Here is a 21,194-nt window from a genome sequence, read left to right as displayed (position 1 = left end):
TGACATAGAGATAACGTGTTACAGCGGAATATACCCTCTAAGAATGGCGCGGGTGACGCAAGGAAGAGGTTGCGTACAAAACTCTCTTTTGGCTCTATTAAGTAACACATATATTTATTGAGCTGAGTGCGTGTTTCACATTTGACACACTAAACCTTTCATTTGGCGATATACATGGTAAGCCTGATATTTTTCGGGTATCACAAAGCTGTAAATTATTGCTTCTTACAGATAAGGCACACGTACAGAGGGAAAAAAGGAAATTTATTATAGTAAGTAAATGTAAATTAATGTTTGTGATGCAGAAATACAATTATATCTGAGGCTTAAAATATTATACAGCTATGGTCTTGGAGGTGAATACTACTTTTGAAGACAATTAAAAATAAAATGCTTCTGCTTTACAGCTTCTGTATCACAGACAAAATTTACGCACTTCTTCAAATAATATTGAATACAATTGCAACTTTTGGTAAATCAACATGTTTCATATGATGAGGTTTCTATGATGTGGAACAGGTAACCCGGAAATTTGTTGACTGTATACGGCGCGCACACTAACGTTCTGGCTTAGTAGCTGATTGCGTGAACCTCGATACAATTACATAATAAAACGTAGCAAGTGTTGAGGAGCTCTCTGACAATTCCAGGGGTACAGTTAGGGTTAATCTTCTGATGACATACCGGTCTCGTTTTTGAGGTTTAGCACTGTAGGCAAGTGAAGATGTGGACTAAGGGGGCTGCGGTGGGCAGGAAGATGATTACAAATACAGACGGAAAAGTCGTAACCCTCGTACCGTTATGTTTGCTGAAACTTCCCGGACACGGTCGCGGTGGGCGAGTTCTGTTCTGAGGCCATAACCAGATTCATTGCCTGCGGCTAAGATGTTGCCTGCGCATCTTCCAAGAAAGGGAGCCATATTTCGTAAACGGGGAATGTCCACTTCCTAGCTTTCTCAGCGGGCAACGTTCTAGAGGCAAACTAGTATGTTCTGCTGAAATGATTAGCATTTGAGCCATATGAGCCCGTGGGTTCAACGTCAACATCGATATCGCGGCACAACACAGATTTTCCCTGCCATTAGCAGTAGTTGTTACGTCAGCAACACAGTCTTCACTCCCCCTGCCCCCTTCCCGTCAACCCCCCCCCCTCCTCCGCGCCGCCACTACTCCTTTTTTCCCTCCCCTCCCCCTCTTTGTGACAACACACATACAAACACACACGCAAATTTGCACATAAATTGCTTATTTATTCGAATGAGCATGACGACAGTCTAGTGAATACGAATGGCGATAAGTTATCACGGGTCGTTAGTTGACTAAGAGTATCTGTATGGCTACAAAGAAAATAGCTCTTTAACAAGCGAATTTATTGCAACAGAAGTAAGTTTATCGCTAAGAGTATTTCTGTACCATCATAAACGGCGAAGAATGAAGCATAACAGATATCGGTAGTTTAATACTGTTAAGGGTGGTGCAGGACGTTGTCCATTCAGTACTTGGAACGCTAGAAACCAAGTTCTCAAGTGTTCGAGTGCCATCTACGAACGTAAAAGGATGACATGTCATAGCAAGACGACCCATGATTAATGCACGTACCTCTACTATTAAACGCCGGCCGCGGTGGCCGAGCGGTTCTAGGCGCTTCAGTCCGGAACCGCGCGACTGCTACGGTCGCAGGTTCGAATCCTGCCTCGGGCATGGATGTGTGTGATGTCCTTAGGTTAGTTAGGTTTAAGTAGTTGTAAGTTGTGAGATGTTTGAACCATTTTTTTCTACTATTAAACTTATCACATTACGAAAACCAGTAACCCTACATTACATGATAGTCTATACCGCAACCGGCAGTCGCAGATATTGGCACCATTTACAGCCGGCAACCAAAATACAAAGTATAAAACAGACTTACACAAATTCTTTTCCACAAACAAAATTTCAAAGCCTTCGACAAAATTTCTGGAAATGGTGAGCTAGTGAACTTTTTGGTCTGCAAGATCGTCGAGTGTCAGTATCTATCGAGCAAGGTTACAAGCAAGGAGCAACGCTAAGGAGGACACTATTAGATACGCGGTGCTGTTATCTTCTTCGGTGATAGCTCCTGCTCACATATATCGAAACATGTGATAAATGTGATTTGGACGTTTGGTTGGAGAACAGTTCAATGTCTATTCTGGAAGTGGCATATTTCGATGCGCGAGTTTTACATTTTTGTACCATCACGGGAAGTTATTTGTGGATTCATTTTGCATTGGATGTTGTGTGGGGTGGGGTACGATTGCTTCGTTATTAGACTGAGAAAGTGTTCTACAGTAAAGACGTTATTCTAATACTCATAGAGAATACTCTTGAACTCTGAATCTCCGGTAAGGCTTTGTGGCTGCTGGCTCCTTGCGATTTACCCAGCGAAAAGGCAGAGTGCTTCCGAGTTTGAAATCATATTCGGATGAAGAAGGTCACATTGCTGTCTGATAATCCCGGTTTCGATAGATCGTCTAGGGCAATTGCCAGCGTTGTCTTAAAAAAATAAAAACAAGGAAGGCTCTGGTGAGTTCGATATCAATGAGGCGAAACTCTAACATTCTTCTTAACTTTATACTTTAGCTTTGAGCGTTAGTAACATATTTTTGCTATAGTGATCTTTTTCTGTAATCCACGAAACACTTCAGTTCTAACCTTGTAACGTTTCTGAAAGGTCGCTCGCCTCTGTAACTGCAGCTTATAAAGTCAATGTAATCAGCCTAACTATGCCAGATTTCTGTTTTTGCCATCATACTTTTCCTCTTGAAGGAAGACTAAAGGTTGATAGAGGGTCACTATAACTCAATCTGCAACACGCGTAGCAAGAGGAGGAGCAAACGTGAATCAGTGTCCCTCATCTCTTCTTTCTCAAAGTCTTCTTTGTGAAGCGGCATTACTACTTTTGTGGCAACAACCAATAAGACGAACGATAGTATAGGGGATATTGTTGTGCCTTTGTAAACGTTTCAGACTTCCACCTCTAGCCATCTCCTCAATTCGAAATTTACCATATTTTCTTATTCTATTTCGGGATGCTACCATTAATTTTATGGGTGCTGCAGAGCTTTCCTGAAAGTACAGAAACTGCTCTGGAAAAGTAAGGGTTTTCCCAAATGAAAAAAACTGCAACAGGGTACAAGACGGTCATGTAGCTAGGAACAAACGTTCTATTCAAATTTAGAAGCGTTGCAATCTAGAATCTTGCAGTAATGTATTCAGCTGTCTATGTGTTACATAATTACTTTACTACACACACCAATAATCTATAAGCGAAATAAAATTAAGAAGAAGGATCATCAAAAACCGGTTTCAGGTTAAAAACGTTTTGAAATAGAAGCACACAACTTTCCATTTTCAAGAGAGGGAAAATTGTTGAGACATTAAAAAAGCTCAGTTCATTTGAAAAATCATGTGTTCCATGGTAGAAGATGGTGAACGACCGACGATATCCACACGTTATTCAACTAGTTTTCAAAATATACAGAATTTTACTCAACATGACACCCGTTAACTGGGGAATTAACGATATCCGCAATATACATTTAACATTTTGCACAGCGCTTAAACACGTAGAACTCGTAATATTTACAAACGCTGCACAGAACACAACCTGATATATTATAACAACCAAAGAAGTAGAAGATAACGAAAACTGCTTATGGCGGTCTCTAGTGAGCGCGTTCCTTCGTGCGATGTTAAAATCGGTCACCGACCAGGAAACGTGATGTGTTTCTAGCTACACTATCCCCCTGGTACAACGCTCTCCCCTACTGAAGGACGTGGGAGTCTGATGCGTATGCCGAGAGAATACCCCGGCAAAATGCGGAAAAATACTTCACAGAAGAAACTTATCAGCGCTGCAGGTGCATACAGAGGAGTAATGCCTTGTCCGTACTTGCTACAGTCGTGAGCTCTGCCGTGTCGTTGTACGCCGTGGCTTTAGTAGCAGCCTGGCTGTGTGAGGAGGAGCAGCATGGACGTCCAGCGGCGAGCGTCCACAAAGTGAAAGGCGGCGGGCAGCGCCTCGCGCTGGACGCTGGCGAGAGGCGAGGAAAACCGAGGCTCCTTCCTGCACACAGCACTGGCAACGTCTCCAGCGGACAGATCTACCACCTGCTCTGAAAGGCGTTTTCAAAAAAAAAAAAAAGTTCCTTTGTTAGGTAGTCATGTGATTTTGATTTTTATATTTTATAAGTGTGCACGTCACAGAAAGAGCAAGTTACATTACAGTTAAACAATCTTTGGTCTTGTCTTGGCACAGTCTTTGCGGAATCTGATACATTCTTCGTTGGAGTGTGGTAGGTGATGGACGAATTTAGTAGTACTGTATGGACTTGTGATTGTAGCCGGCCGTTGTGGTCGAGCGGTTCTAGGCACTTCAGTCCGGAACCACGCGGCTGCAACTGTCGCAGGTTCGAATCCTGCCTCGGGCATGGATCTGTGTGATGTTCTTAGGTTAGTTAGGTTTAAGTAGGGGACTGATGACCTCAGATGTAAGTCCCATAGTGCTTGGAGCCATTTTAACTTGTTTGATGTAGTTCCTGAAGCTAGTCTCACTTGTACAAGTTCCACGTTGTGGCCCGAAACCAGCCTATCGGGTCCGACCGTTCACCGTGTCTTCCTCTGCTAACGGCTCATCGGACGCGGTATGGAGGGACATATGGTCATCACACCGCCCTCCCGGTCGTTGTCAGGTTTCTTGACCTTGGAAGCGTTACTAATTTGTCGAGCAGCTCCTCAGTTGGGCTCATGAGGATGAGTATGCCACGTACCAGTACTCCCACCAAGCAAAAATCCCTGGAAGTACCAGGATTCGAACCCGGGTCCTCCACAGACAACCTGGCTGACCACTCAGCTAACGAGGCAAACATAACCTGCACAAGCCTTTTCATATTTGTGTAACTACTGTAGCCATCCATTTGAACCGGCTTCTGCTGTCATGCATCCGCAACCCTTGGCTCTCTCCGCTATTTTCAAATTGGCGATTCTCTGAAGCTTCAGCAAGTATACTATTAAGTGATCCCTCTTTTAGTGAAGTTGTGGTATAAATTTGTTGTTGTGCACAACTTAGTACAGAATGGTAAGGAGAGGTGGGCTACAGTGTGGTGTGGCAACTGTTGTATGAGGAAAGTTGGACAGAAGCAGAAACGATTAGCGAACAAGTTTAACACAACAAACCCAAGATTTCTTTAACATGTATTTCTCCAAACACATAAAGACTCATTACGAATATTGCAGCTAGAAATAAAGTCCAGCTCTCAATGTCAAGAAAGATGAAGCACAAATGAAGGTGTCATAGAGTAGTGGCTACGAGCACAAGTGGGCTGACCGGCTGCCGCCAGCCGTGCTGTATGCAACATCAGAGGGCGCTCGTGGTACGGAGCCACTGGAGGTGTGGCTCAGTGGGCGCGCGCCATTGGGTCCTCCAGATCCCGCGTGACCGCTGTCAGCGCCTGACGGAAACTTGCCATTCTGTTACCAACCTCGATACGAGTTGGGCTGCTATCGATATGTTTCATGATATTTATTTTCCGATAGGAATTAGTAATTACCCTCATTAAGTCTCAAATAATTTTCTGGCAAACATTCCTCCTGTGGCCATCGCTCCCTTCCTCTGTCAATGCATTTTAAGTCACGCAGTCCCAGTTTTCTGCTTTCTCGTATTGTTCACTGCCAAGGCATATATTGCAACGGCGCAGAGAAAGCGAGAATTGCATCTCCCTTCAGTACTCGACGCCACGGTAAATGTCGCTCTGTGTACAGTACTGATACGCGCGCTGCGGCGCGTCGAAACGGTCGCGACCTTTCCTCATTCACACTGAGAGGCGCGATTTGTCGCGCTCTTTAGGGAACGTGTAAACAGACGCTGAAGCATGCGTCGCCAGCCCAGCAGAGCTGAGTAACTGCTCCCCCCTGCCACGGCTCTGGCACTAGGCGCCGCCATAGCTCCCCAGCCACTTTCGCCACGCGCGCGTACTTGCCCACGCGCCCGTGCCAACAATGGGTGCCAGCAGCGAGCAGCCGGCGCATACACAGCCGCCGTGGGACGCCCGACCACGGGAAAGCGCCGCTGGCAGTTGTTCGCTCTCGCCGAGGAAACGCTCAGTTGTGGTGCGATTTCAAGCCACAGACCTACGACGGCCAGTCGTAAAGTTTTAAGTACAATACAAGATGACTTGGACAAAATTCCTAGGTGGTATGACGAATGGCAGCTATCTCTAAATATACAGTGAAGAAACAAAGAAACTGGTGCATCTGGCTAATATCGAGTAGGGCCCTCGAGAAGACGCGGAAGTGCCACACCACGACGTGGCAAGGACTCGACTAATGTCTCAGTCCTTCAGGGCTGTCCATAAATCCGTAAGAGTACGAGGGGGTGGAAATCTCTTCGGAACAGCACGTTGCAAGGCATCCCAGATATGCTCAACAATATTCGTGTCTGGGGAGTTTGGGGTGTCGCATTGTCCTGCTGGAATTGCCCAAGTCATTCGGGGTGCACAATGGACATGAATGGATGCATGCGATCAGGATGCTTACGTACGTGTCACCTGTCAGAGTCGTATCTAGACGTATCAGCGGCCCCATACCACTCCAACTGCACACGCGTGACACAACTACAGACCCTCCACCAGCTTGAACAGTTCCCTGCTGACATGTAGTATCCATGGATTCATGAGGTTGTCTTCATACCCGCTATATGAAACGAGACTCGTCCGAACAGGCAACATATTTCCCGTCATCAACAGTCCAATGTCAGGCCCAGGCGAGGCGCAAAACTTTGTGTCACGCTGTCAAAAATGGTTCAAATGGCTCTGAGCACTATGGGACTTAACATCTGAGGTCATCAGTCCCCTAGAGCTCAGAACTACTTAAACCTAACTAAGCTAAGGACATCACACACATCCATGCCCGAGGCAGGATTCGAACCTGCGACTGTAGCGGTGGCGCGGATCCAGACTGTAGCGCCTAGAACCACTCGGTCACCCCGGCCGGCCGCTGGTAATTATCCTGGATCGTTATTTGTACAAGATAGGCTTATTTTCTGTCTGTCGCCGCTGTTTTTACTTAAAAAAGACGGGTGCAGAACAATGGTGCCCATTATCAGATCTTATCTCGCAGTTACAGAGTAACGCCGGCCGAGGTGGTCGAGCGGTTCTAGGCGCTACAGTCTGCAACAGCGCGACCGCTACAGTCGCAGGTTCGAATCCTGCCTCGGGCATGGATGTGTGTGATGTCCTTAGGTTAGTTAGGTTTAAGTAGTTCTAACTTCTAGGTGACTGATGACCTAAGAAGTTAAGTCCCTTAGTGCTCAAAGCCATTTAAACCTTTTTTTTTTTTTCAGGGTAACCATTCTTAAGAGAATGAACAGTTTGACGTCATACCCTGTATATTACAGATAAAGTCATAGTTCTGTTATCTATATATTTATTTGAAAATGACGGTTTCTGGTAATGTCGCTTATCTTTCGATCATATCTCGTAGTTACAGAGTAACCGGTCTTAACGAAATTATGAATTTGTCTGCTATATATAGTATATAATACCGAAAATATTAGTTCCGTTAACACTGTTTAATCTGTAACTACGAGATGCTGGTCGACAGTTATTGAACATTACAGAATAAAATTGTCATAACTTCTGAACGGTTTGCGTTAGGACGTTCAAACTGCACGCCTGGCCGCGGGGCATGATGGAAATTAGTATGTGCATGCGCATGCGCACGCGCCTAGCGACGAAGCCCACTTTCATTTGCATGGGTCCGTCAGTAAGCAAAATTGGCGCCTTTGGGGGACTCAAAATCTGCATTTCGCGATCGAGAAGTCTCTTCACCCTCAACGGCTGACTATGTGCTGTGTAATATCCAGGCACGGAATAATCGGTGCGATATTCCTTGATGGCACGGTGACTGCCGAACGGTACGTGAAGGTTTTGGAAGACGATTTCATCTCCATTGTCCAAAGTGACACTGATTTCGACAAGATGTGGTTCATGCAAGACGGAGCTCGACCCCATCGGAGCAGGAGAGTGTTTCTGTCGTGGAGGAGCACTTTGGGGAACGCATTCTGGCTCTGCGGTATCAAGAGGCCACTGGTTTACGCCTCGATTAGCCGCCATATTCTCCGGCTCTGAGCACGCGCGACTCCTTTTTGTGGGGCTATATTAAAGTCAAGGTGCACAGCAATAACCCCTAAAACAATTTCTGAGCTGAAAACAGCCGTTGAGGAGGTCATCGACAGCATCGATGTTCCGACACTTTAGCGCGTTATGCAGAAATTCGCTATTCGTCTCCTCCACGTCATCGCCAAGGATGGCACGCATATCGGATATGTCACAACCTAAATCCGAATACATGTTGGGTAAAGTGTGTGCACGCCGTAGCTTGTAACTAATTTACTTATTTTCGTATAGTTCAATAATTGTCACCCTGTATGACTTAAAAGTAGACGACATTGCCAGAAACAGGTCATTTTGAAACAGAAACAGCGATCGACAGACAGGAAATCAGCTTATTATGGAAAAAAAAACTTCATTTAGTCTCGTAGATGGACCACACCTTCAAGAATATAGAAGCAGCTAACAAGGGAACCTCCCCATCGCACCCCTCTCAGATTTAGTTATAAGTTGGCACAGTGAATAGGCCTTGAAAAACTGAACACAGATCAATCGAGAAAACTGGAAGAAGTTGTGGGGAACTATGAAAAAATAAGCAAAATATACAAACTCAGTAGTCCATGCGCAACATATGCAACATCAAGGATAACTTGAGCTCAGGAGCGCCGTGGTTCCGTGGTTAGCGTGAGCAGCTGCGGACTAAGAGGCCCTTGATTCAAGTCTTCCCTCGAGTAAAATATTTATTCATTTTATGTGACAAACTCTTATGTTTTCATCACTTTTTTGGGAGTGGTTATCACATCCACAAGAAAACCTAAATCGGGCAAGGTAGAAGAATCTTTTTACCGATTCGCCAAGTGTACAAGTTAGGTGGGTCGACAACATATTCCTGTCATGTGACGCACGTGCCGTCACCAGTGTCGTATAGAATATATCAGATGTGTTTTCCTGTGGAGGAATCGGTTGACCTATGACCTTGCGATCAAATGTTTTCGGTTCCCATTGGAGAGGCACATCCTTTCGTCTACTAATCGCACGGTTTTGCGGTGCAGTCGCAAAACACGGACACTAAACGTATTACAGTGAACAAAGACGTCAATGAACGAACGGACAGATCATAACTTTGCGAAAATAAAGAAAGTAAACTTTTCACTCGAGGGAAGACTTGAACGAAAGACCTCTTGTTGCGCAGCTGCTCACGCTAACCACGTGACCACGGCGCTCCTGAGCTCACATTATCCTTGATGTTGCCTATCTTGCGCATGGATTTCTCAGTTTGTATATTCGACTTCTTTTTTCACAGTTCCACACAACTTCTTCCTGTTTTCTCGATTGATCTGTGTTCAGTTTTTCAAGGCCTATCCACTGTGCCAACTTATAACTAAATCTGAGGGGGGTGCGATGGGGAGGTTCCCTTGTAAGAAACGATGGGAAATATAAAAAAAATTAACTACGTAAAATTATTTTTCCGTGGCTGTAATTAAAACTGTCATTACTCCTCGTATAGTTTCGACAGAGTCACGGACACAGACTGTGCAGGTATGGTTATGTAAAACGAAGAATTTTCGCCCTCATTGTCATATGTGTTGGAAAGTGGAGGAGTAGGACAATACGTGGCGACTGACAGTGTTTAGGAGGGAGAGACGGATTTTCTCACAAGAGCGCATTTCCATAAATACAGAGCAGACGCGGGGTCGGTTCCGCTTTTGAGCAGACAAGGTCAGGAACCGGGCGCCGGTCAGCGCCTCATAACTCGCTGGCCTCGGCGGCGCGTCAGCTGCCGGCCCGGTCGCCTGCTCAGTGAGCGATGGGCCTCCAGCAGTACACGACTGCACCTCTTACTTTCAGGGGTAGAGAACCTCCTCAAGTGCAAAGAAGATTAAGATTTGATGTCACGCCGATGACGAGGTGACTAGGAACAGAGCACAAGCTAGTAGGACTGACGGAAAGAATTAGGCCGTGTCCTTCCGGAAGGGATTCAACTGGGAATACGTCTCAAGCTGTTGTGGGCACCCACGAAAATCCTACTAAAGTGGCGTTGCTGTTGTTGTTGTCGACCTCAGCCCGAAGAATGGTTTGATGCAGCTCTCCAAGCTAATCTGTCCTGTGCAAACCTCTTCATCTTCAAATAGCTACCCTACATTTCCCTCTAATACACTGCTGGCCATTAAAATTGCTACACCAAGAAGAAATGCAAATGATAAACGGGTATTCATTGGACAAATATATTATACTAGAACTGACATGTGATTATATGTTCACGCAATTTGGGTGCATAGATTCTGAGAAATTAGCAACCAGAACAACCACCTCTGGCCAAAATAACGGCCTTGATACGCCTGGGCATTGAGTCAAACAGAGCTTGGATGGCATGTACAGGTACAGCTGCCCATGCAGCTTCAATACGATACCATAGTTCATCAAGAGTGGTGACTGGCGTATTGAGACGAGCCAGTTGCCCGGCCACCATTGACCAGATGTTTCCACTTGGTGAGAGATCTGGAGAATGTGCTGGCCAGGGCAGCAGTCGAACATTTTCTTTATCCACGAAGGCCCGTACAGGACCTGCAACATGTGGTCGTGCATTATCCTGCTGCAATGGAGGGTTTCCAGGAATCGAATGAAGGGTAGAGCCACGGGTAGTAACACATCTGAAATGTAACGTCCACTGTTCAAAGTGCCGTCAATGCAAACAAGAGGCGACCGAGACGTGTAACCAATGGCACCCCATACCATCACGCCGGGTGATACGCCAGTATGGCGATGACGAATACACGCTTCCAATGTGCGTTCACCGCGATGTCGCCAAACACGGATGCGACCATCATGATACTGTAAACAGAACCTGGATTCATCCGAAAAAATGACGTTTTGCCATTCGTGCACCCAGGTTCGTCGTTGAGTACACCATCGCAGGCGCTCCTGTCTACATCTACATCTACATCTACATTGATACTCCGCAAGCCACCCAACGGTGTGTGGCGGAGGGCACTTTACGTGCCACTGTCATTACCTCCCTTTCCTGTTCCAGTCGCGTATGGTTCGCGGGAAGAACGACTGTCTGAAAGCCTCCGTGCGCGCTCTAATCTCTCTAATTTTACATTCGTGATCTCCTCGGGAAGTATAAGTAGGGGGAAGCAATATATTCGATACCTCATCCAGAAACGCACCCTCTCGAAACCTGGCGAGCAAGCTACACCGCGATGCAGAGCGCCTCTCTTGCAGAGTCTGCCACTTGAGTTTATTAAACATCTCCGTAACGCTATCACGGTTACCAAATAACCCAGTGACGAAACGCGCCGCTCTTCTTTGGATCTTCTCTATCTCCTCCGTCAACCCGACCTGGTACGGATCCCACACTGATGAGCAATACTCAAGTATAGGTCGAACGAGTGTTTTGTAAGCCACCTCCTTTGTTGATGGACTACATTTTCTAAGCACTCTCCCAATGAATCTCAACCTGGTACCCGCCTTACCAACAATTAGTTTTATATGATCATTCCACTTCAAATCGTTCCGTACGCATACTCCCAGATATTTTACAGAAGTAACTGCTACCAGTGTTTGTTCCGCTATCATATAATCATACAATAAAGGATCCTTCTTTCTATGTATTCGCAATACATTACATTTGTCTATGTTAAGGGTCAGTTGCCACTCCCTGCACCAAGTGCCTATCCGCTGCAGATCTTCCTGTATTTCGCTACAATTTTCTAATGCAGCAACTTCTCTGTATACTACAGCATCATCCGCGAAAAGCCGCATGGAACTTCCGACACTATCTACTAAGTCATTTATATATATTGTGAAAAGCAATGGTCCCATAACACTCCCCTGTGGCACGCCAGAGGTTACTTTAACGTCTGTAGACGTCTCTCCATTGATAACAACATGCTGTGTTCTGTTTGCCAAAAACTCCTCAATCCAGCCACACAGCTGGTCTGATATTCCGTAGGCTCTTACTTTGCTTATCAGGCGACAGTGCGGAACTGTATCGAACGCCTTCCGGAAGTCAAGAAAATTAGCATCTACCTGGGAGCCTGTATCTAATATTTTCTGGGTCTCATGAACAAATAAGGCGAGTTGGGTCTCACACGATCGCTGTTTCCGGAATCCATGTTGATTCCTACATAGTAGATTCTGGGTTTCCAGAAATGACATGATACGCGAGCAAAAAACATGTTCTAAAATTCTACAAGAGATCGACGTAAGAGATATAGGTCTATAGTTTTGCGCATCTGCTCGACGACGCTTCTTGAAGACTGGGACTATCTGTGCTCTTTTCCAATCATTTGGAACCCTCCGTTCCTCTAGAGACTTGCGGTACACGGCTGTTAGAAGGGGGGCAAGTTCTTTCGCGTACTCTGTGTAGAATCGAATTGGTATCCCGTCAGGTCCAGTGGACTTTCCTCTATTGAGTGATTCCAGTTGCTTTTCTATTCCTTGGACACTTATTTCGATGTCAGCCATTTTTTCGTTTGTGCGAGGATTTAGAGAAGGAACTGCAGTGCGGTCTTCCTCTGTGAAACAGCTTTGGAAAAAGGTGTTTAGTATTTCAGCTTTACGCGTGTCATCCTCTGTTTCAATGCCATCATCATCCCGTAGTGTCTGGATATGCTGTTTCGAGCCACTTACTGATTTAACGTAAGACCAGAACTTCCTAGGATTTTCTGTCAAGTCGGTACATAGAATTTTACTTTCGAATTCAATGAACGCTTCACGCATAGCCCTCCTTACGCTAACTTTGACATCGTTTAGCTTCTGTTTGTCTGAGAGGTTTTGGCTGCGTTTAAACTTGGAGTGGAGCTCTCTTTGCTTTCGCAGTAGTTTCCTAACTTTGTTGTTGTACCACGGTGGGTTTTTCCCGTCCCTCACAGTTTTGCTCGGCACGTACCTGTCTAAAACGCATTTTACGATTGCCTTGAACTTTTTCCATAAACACTCAACATTGTCAGTGTCGGAACAGAAATTTTCGTTTTGATCTGTTAGGTAGTCTGAAATCTGCCTTCTATTACTCTTGCTAAACAGATAAACCTTCCTCCCTTTTTTTATATTCCTATTAACTTCCATATTCAGGGATGCTGCAACGGCCTTATGATCACTGATTCCCTGTTCTGTACATACAGATTCGAAAAGTTCGGGTCTGTTTGTTATCAGTAGGTCCAATATGTTATCTCCACGAGTCGGTTCTCTGTTTAATTGTTCGAGGTAATTTTCGGATAGTGCACTCAGTATAATGTCACTCGATGCTCTGTCCCTACCACCCGTCCTAAACACCTGAGTGTCCCAGTCTATATCTGGTAAATTGAAATCTCCACCTAAGACTATAACATGCTGAGAAAATTTATGTGAAATGTATTCCAAATTTTCTCTCAGTTGTTCTGCCACTAATGCTGCTGAGTCGGGAGGTCGGTAAAAGGAGCCAATTATTAACCTAGTTCGGTTGTTTAGTGTAACCTCCACCCATAATAATTCACAGGAACTATCCACTTCTACTTCACTACAGGATAAACTACTACTAACAGCGATGAACACTCCACCACCGGTTGCATGCAATCTATCCTTTCTAAACACCGTCTGTACCTTTGTAAAAATTTCGGCAGAATTTATCTCTGGCTTAAGCCAGCTTTCTGTACCTATAACGATTTCAGCTTCGGTGCTTTCTATCAGCGCTTGAAGTTCCGGTACTTTACCAACGCAGCTTCGACAGTTGACAATTACAATACCGATTGCTGCTTGGTCCCCGCATGTCCTGACTTTGCCCCGCACCCGTTGAGGCTGTTGCCCTTTCTGTACTTGCCCAAGGCCATCTAACCTAAAAAACCGCCCAGCCCACGCCACACAACCCCTGCTACCCGTGTAGCCGCTTGTTGCGTGTAGTGGACTCCTGACCTATCCAGCGGAACCCGAAACCCCACCACCCTATGGCGCAAGTCGAGGAATCTGCAGCCCACACGGTCGCAGAACCGTCTCAGCCTCTGATTCAGACCCTCCACTCGGCTCCACTCGGCTCTGTGATGCAGTGTCAAGGGTGACCGTAGCCACGGTCTCCGAGCTGATTGCCCATGCTGCTGCAAACGTCGTCGAACTGTTCATGCAGATGGTTGTTGTCTTGCAAACGTCCCCATCTGTTGTCTCAGGGATCGAGACGTGGCTGCACGATCCGTTACAGCCATGCGGATAAGATGCCTGTCATCTCGACTGCTAGTGATACGAGGCCGTTAGGATCCAGCACGGCGGTTCGTATTACCCTCCTGAACCCACCGATTCCATATTCTGCTAACAGTCATTGGATCTCGACCAACGCGAGCAGCAATGTCGCGATACGATAAACCGCAATCGCGATAGGCTACAATCCGACCTATATCAAAGACGGAAACGTGATGGTACGCATTTCTACTCCTTACACGAGGCATCACAACAACGTTTCACCAGGAAACGCCGATCAACTGCTGAGAAATCGGTTGGAAACTTTCCTCATGTCAGCACGTTTCAGGTGTCGCCACTGGCGCCAACTTTGTGTGAATGCTCTGAAAAGCTAATCATTTGCATATCACAGCATCTTCTTCCTGTCGGTTAAATTTCGCGTCTTTAGCACGTCATCTTCTTGGTGTAGCAATTTTAATGGCCAGTAGTGTACTAAACTCACCATTCCCTAATCCTTCAGAAACTGTCGTATCAACCGATCTCTTCTTTTAGTCCAATTAAGCCACATATTTCTTTTCTCCCCAATCCTATTCACTGCTTACTCTGTTATTCGCGCTGCTCATCAGATCTTCAGTATTCTTCTATAGGACCACATTGCAACAGCTTTCTTCTGTAAGTCCGAACTACCTGTCTCCACTTCCATGCAACGCAACACTCCGGACAAATGCCTTCAGAAAAGACTTCCTATTATACGTAGATTGAAAGTTAAATAGTGGCAACTATTTATTCAGAACCGATACAAAAGAGTTACATGTTTGCACCTGTTACTGTCCTTCAGAGTAGTCACCAGCGTTGTGTAGAACCCGTTGCCAGCGATGTGGAAGGCGTAGTATACCGTTAGCAGAGCCTGTTCGGTTGATGGTGCGAATGGAGCGGTCTACTGCCTGTCGAATCTCTGGAAGAGTTCTGGAGCAAATGCGACGAAGTGGCTCCTTCATCTTCGGAATCAAATCAAAGTCACTAGGACTTAAGTCCGGGGCCGGCCGGCGTGGCCGAGTGGTTCTAGGCGCTACAGCCTGGAACCGCGCGACCGCTACGGTCGCAGGTTCGAATCCTGCCTCGGGCATGGATGTGTCTGATGCCCTTAGGTTAGTTAGGTTTAAGTAGTTCTAAGTTCTTGGGGACTGATGACCTCAGAAGTTATGTCTCATAGTACTCAGAACCATTCGAACCATTTGAATTTAAGTCCGGGGAGTATGGTGGATAGTACAGTACTTCCCAGTCCCAACGACCGAACAGAGCAGCCACAGCTTGAGGTGTATGCGCCCGCGAATTGTCGTGCAAAATGATGGGTGGGATGCGCAGAAAGTGTTGCCGCTTCTTTCGCAAAGCTGGTAGAAGGTGATGCTCCAAAAACGACCAGCTCATGTGATGTAAAAGCAGTAGACTCACTTCCAGTGGCTCACGGTCGCTTATTTTGTGGCATTAGTGTGACTCTATGTAAACACTTCTTGTCCCTAAATGTGCTACCGCAAACATTGCCGGTCAACAGTTGTCTTCCATCTGACTGGGCCTGCAATTCCTTGGGCTACAGTGCTACCGGACAACGTTGTCGAGCTATGCAGTCGGCAATATCCGATTTTCATGGGTCTTCAGAACGTAGCTTTAGAAATGAGTTGGCAATGTCGTAGACGATTTACGAGACACCCGGATCTTCCGAAACAGTCCGTGCGGTTGTTAGCAGCTGGCCTTTCGCTGAAGATGGAATTCGATTGCCCACTTATAGGCAGTTGATGGGCTGATTACCCGTACAGTTACTTTAAACTGGAGGGGTGGAGGGGGGGGGCAGGGTTTCGCGGGCGTCTCGTCGCTATGCTAATGGCACATGGCGCCACAGCGGCTTCAACTTTTACTTCCCGCCGATACCGGAAGAAATCCAAACAAATTTAAATACGCTAAGAAAAGCCGGGGCGGCGAGTGTTATAAAAAAAAAAGTGCGAGGAGGGACGGAAGCGGCGGAGCGGAGCGGCCACTGGAGGGCAATCTGTATGCTAATGAGGGGCGGCGCCGCCGCGGCAGCGTCTGCTGTGTGTGTGCGGAACGACGCCTTGCGTAACGACGCCCCGTGCCGCGCCGCGCCGCGAACGGCAGACACACTGGTGGTGCTGGCGCGCCCCTGCCGAGCCGAGAACGCACACGCGCTCTATCCGGCGCCCAGCTTTCCCTTCCCTGCTCTTCCTCAGGTGAGCTGCTACAGTGCGATCGAAAAGTTGTGCAAGTGTAAACAAAAAGGTGTCCGTGAATAGCAGTTGCGTTGCAGCCACAGCAAGGTAGCACCACAGGTATTAGCGACAACAAATGCAGACGCCAATGTAATATTACATCTATATCTACGTATAAGTGTCTGGCGGAAGGTTCACTGAACCACCTTTCCAGTCCCAATCAGCATGTGGGACGAATAAACAAATCTTGCTGTGCGCAGTCTCATTTACCTATTTCATTAAGATGATCATTCCTCCCTATGTTGGGTGGCATCAACAAAATATTTTCGCATTTGAAGGAGAAAGTTTGTGATGCAAATTTTGTCAAAAGATATCGTCTTAATGATAAACGCATTCTTTGTAGTGATGGCCATTCCAACTCGCGTATCATACCCATGACACTCTTTCCCATGTTTCGCGATAACACAAAACGAGTTGCCCTTCAAATCCAGTAGCACGACTGAGACAATACTCTACAGGCAAGCACTTTGATTAGAAGCCGCTTGTGATGAACGGTTTCAAAAGCCTTTTGGAATTCTAGAAATACGGAATCAAATAGAAATGCCCTGCCGATAGCAGTCATTACTAGATCGTTTTCTTCGACGCAATTCAGGATGTTCGAACACATTAAATATTACAAAATCATGCGCAGTTCATTGCTTGGTAAAGATGTCATTTTACCCAAGAGTAACGAGTTTTCAGTGTTGAACAGTATTTTAGCAGTTGTTCGTTCTCACGGCTTTGTTGACACAATCGCCGGCCGGTGTGGTCGAGTGTTTCTAGGCGCTTCAGTGCGGAACCGCGGGACTCTACGGTCTCAGGTTCGAATCCTGCCTCGGATATTGAAGTGTGTGATGTCCTTAGGTCAGTTAGGTTTAAGGAGTTCTAAATTCTAGGGGACTGATCCCTCAGATGTTAAGTCCCATAGTGCTCAGAGCCATTTGAACCATTTTGACATAATTTGAGGGAAATACCCAGATACAGCACCGCTTGTTTCATGGAATGCGAAATCAGATGCAAATAAGAGTAAAACCAGGACCAGCCATTTTGACGGGCGGTAAACTGCCTGAAGTGAGGGATGCGATGCTGCGTTCGCCTTCAGAACGTTCGAAGAGACTGTTCAGTCTAACTTCTTGTATGGTATTTCCCAGAAAGCGATGCAGTTGGTGCATATTATATTTGTATTGTGCTGGAATTGAAGGCGTTGGATAAAGAAAAGCATCTAGCGTACTGCTCACTGTTTCGATCGGTTGTTGATATCCAGAACTGGATCCTGTTTTCCTCACTGACGAGGGTGGCATCATCTTACTGGAAACATGAATAGTCAAAACACAGGAATTTGGTCAACTGGAATTCAACATGTCTTGCAAGAAAGCATCTTTCACCGCCAGAAAGTGGAGTGCGGCGTGCTGTATTGTGGAATCGAATAGGGGGTCCTAATTTCTTTGAAACCCTGATGAACAGATTTATGTTCCAAACCTCTTCTTAAGGCGGATGAACTTTACTGCTGGTTGCAGAGGGGCGGCGCTACTCGTCACACATCTAATGAACCCATTTCTCAGGAGACTTTTACGGTTGTCGAATCATCTCTAAAGGCTTATGGCCCCCACATATTCCCAATGTAACGTCTCCAGACTCCTTCCTGCCGGGATAACTTAAATAAATTGTATATAAAAGAGGCAGCACACATTAGCGGAACTAAATCTGAACTTAACAATGGAGATTAGCAACGTAAGTATCAACGTGCCCGTGAAGTGCCGTTAAATCACGGTAAAACGAGTTTATGCATACGCTAAAGAAAAGGGCAATCATTTTGAGCTTGTGCTATGTGGATGAAGTTGTAAAATAAAACACATATTATAAACATACATATATGCACCTGATTACTTTTCATGTGAGAGACCTCTCGATCACCCTGTAAAATCACCCAGTGTTGCTCGGTAATGACAGGGATCAAAACGGTACGTCGACAATGACGGAGAAAGTCGTGGATTGTTTTAATGTCTCATCCGAAGTTATTCATTCGGGCTTACTTCCTGGTTCTGGCACACCACCAAATATTGTCTGCTACATACAGTTTGCCTCGTTTTCCTCTCCTGTGCCCACCCCTTCGTCTCGGAGTAACACTTACGCCCAGTGTCCTCACAATTATTCAAAGGCTGGTCATAATAAGCTTTAGCCGGTCAGAGTGGCCGAGCGGTTCTAGGCGCTACAGTCTGGAACCGCGCGACCGCTACGGTCGCAGGTTCGAATCCTGCCTCGGGCATGGATGTGTGTGATGTCCTTAGGTTAGTTAGGTTTAAGTAGTTCTAAGTTATAGGGGACTGATGGCCTCAGAAGTTAAGTCTCATAGTGCTTAGAGCCATTTCAACCATTTTCAAGTTGTTGTTTTTCGGTCAAGGGCTAGTGTTTCACTTGCATATAGGACTGCTGGTTCTATGACAGTATTGTAGCGTCAAATTTTTGCCCCTCCTGACACTGATTTTTTGTTGTAGAAGTTTTGCGTTAACCCTAATCCTTTCTTAATTTTTTGGAGGCGATGTTGATTTGAGATTTTTTCAATACCTGCCGGTTCGATGAATTCTCAAAGGTATTTAAAGTATGGAACCCTGTTAATTTTACCATATTTTGTTTTCAAGCTTGCAATTTCAGTTTCTGAACAAAAGAATTCAGCTTTCTCAAATGAAAGTTGTAAACCTACTTTTTCTGCACATTCTTTGAGCATTTCCAGCTGTTTGACTGCAGTCTGCTTATCCTCTGTTAGTATGGCCAGATCGTCCGCAAATGCAAGATATGGTATGTAGCGGTCCTTTTTGGCAACGCCCTGTCGGATTGGTTTCCAAACTCCACATTTCTTGAATTCTTTCTCCTATTGTTCTATAACTTTGTCTACAACTACGTTGAGCAGAATAGGACAGAGTCCATCACCTTGTCTCACACCTGTCTGAATGTCGAAGGGTTCTGAGGTCTCCCCCATAAATTTTACTTTGGATTTCATGCCAATTAGTGTTTATTTTATGATTTCTCGTGCTGTGGGATCTAATCCCCTCTCTTCTAAAATTTGGAACAGTGAGGGCCTGTCTTTTGGATCGTATGCTCTTTTGACATCTGCAAATGTGCCTACTACAGGTTTTTGTCTGAGAGCTCGCATTTTGAGTATTTATCATTTTGAGTATTTATTATTATTATTACTGATAACAATCATGCCCAACCTGAACTACCGGGTAATGCGTTTCCATAAGCACATACGCATAAATAAAGGAACTCGTAATTGGGTGCAGAGCATGAGTAGGGGAATAGAACGAGTTACTCTGGTTGTCAGACTGCTCGGAGTCCCGTGTAACAGGCCGTGACGTAAGCCGGAGCGCGGGTGCTCTCGTTTCGTAAGGCGGAGTGCTCCGCACGCGTCTGTACCGAGTCCCGCGCTGTCTCGTCGCGCGTCCGCAAATAAGGTCAGGAATTCAGTCCATCTGCCGCGGACACAAGGACGTCGCCGTTACCTGTCGCCGCGCCGGTCTAGATACCCCCGGGGTACTGCAATCGCCGTGCCTGGTGTGACGTCCTCGTCTCCCTCTCGCGTTTGCGGTTTCTGCACACGCCACAGGCGCAGCAATTGCATTACACACTCCTAATGAACAGCATATAACTCGCCCTTTCGCCTTGACGATGCCAGTGACTCCCCGACACACCTAATTTCATGGGGAAACATCATAATGTATGACTACTTAATCACTGCCCACAATCCTCGGAGAATTTGCAGAACTAGGCGACACATTTCACTCGATGACATCCTAGGTGTAGGACTGGGGGCAATTGACTTTGGGGGCCACATGAGCACTCTGTTGTATGTGATGTGTTCATCACACCATCATGACACAGACCGGGAGCGACAAGTTCTCGTATAATGAAGGTACTGGTCGTTTGCGGGATACTGTAGGGGGATAAAGTAAAATGAGTGATCAGCCAGCAGATTCGTGTTGAGCACACCAGTGAGAGAAGACGACTGAGGAACTGCCGTGAGCTGAACATTCGTAGCGATATTTCACACTTAGAGTGAAGATTTCGAAAGCTGCGAAACAATCCATATCAGTTAGGCCAAAGCTGACCAAGAGCTATATCCGTGCAGCATCGTTGTCTTGCCGAATGTGCCAGAAGACACCCACATCTCGTGTCAGCAGTGGCCATGGGCACGGTAAAACTTACATCCCTATTACTGTGTCTCATGTCTGCACCATTAATTGCATATATTGTCTCTGCTCATCATGTTGTTAGTGAGTCTCTAAGAGCCCTTCAACTTATGAACGTCAATACTGTTCTCAGAACGAATTTTCACTGTGAAGCGGAATGTTCGCTGATTTGAAACTTTGCAGACTCTGCGTCGGACTGGCAGTCGAACCTGGGACCTTTGCCTCTCATGGGCAAGTGATTGTCGACTACACTGTCCAAGCACGACTCACGGCCAACGCCCACAGCTTTACCTCCGCCAGTAGATCCTGTCCTACCTTCCAAATTTCACAGAAGTCCCCCTGCATACCTTCCGGGACTGACCCTCCTGCAAGAATGGAAACAACTGGTTGCGCTTGCATAGCTCAGTAGGCACAATATTTGCCTCGCCACCCAAAGAAGTTTCATGAACATAGTTCCTTTAAGAAGGCAT

At 46.0% G+C, this 21,194-nt stretch overlaps 1 protein-coding gene across 1 annotated transcript in view; it reads left to right on the top strand.

Moving 5' to 3' along the window:
- LOC124619259 (A disintegrin and metalloproteinase with thrombospondin motifs 1) overlaps window positions 1-21,194 on the top strand; it is a 474,635-nt gene that overhangs the window by 78,173 nt on the left and 375,268 nt on the right. The gene's annotated exons all lie outside the window — the stretch shown is intronic.

The sequence above is a fragment of the Schistocerca americana genome, chromosome 6, assembly GCF_021461395.2.
Source record: "Schistocerca americana isolate TAMUIC-IGC-003095 chromosome 6, iqSchAmer2.1, whole genome shotgun sequence".
NCBI classification, from domain to species: domain Eukaryota; kingdom Metazoa; phylum Arthropoda; class Insecta; order Orthoptera; family Acrididae; genus Schistocerca; species Schistocerca americana.
The sequence above is the reverse complement of the archived record's forward strand: the minus strand, read 5'-3'. Positions and strand labels throughout refer to the sequence as shown.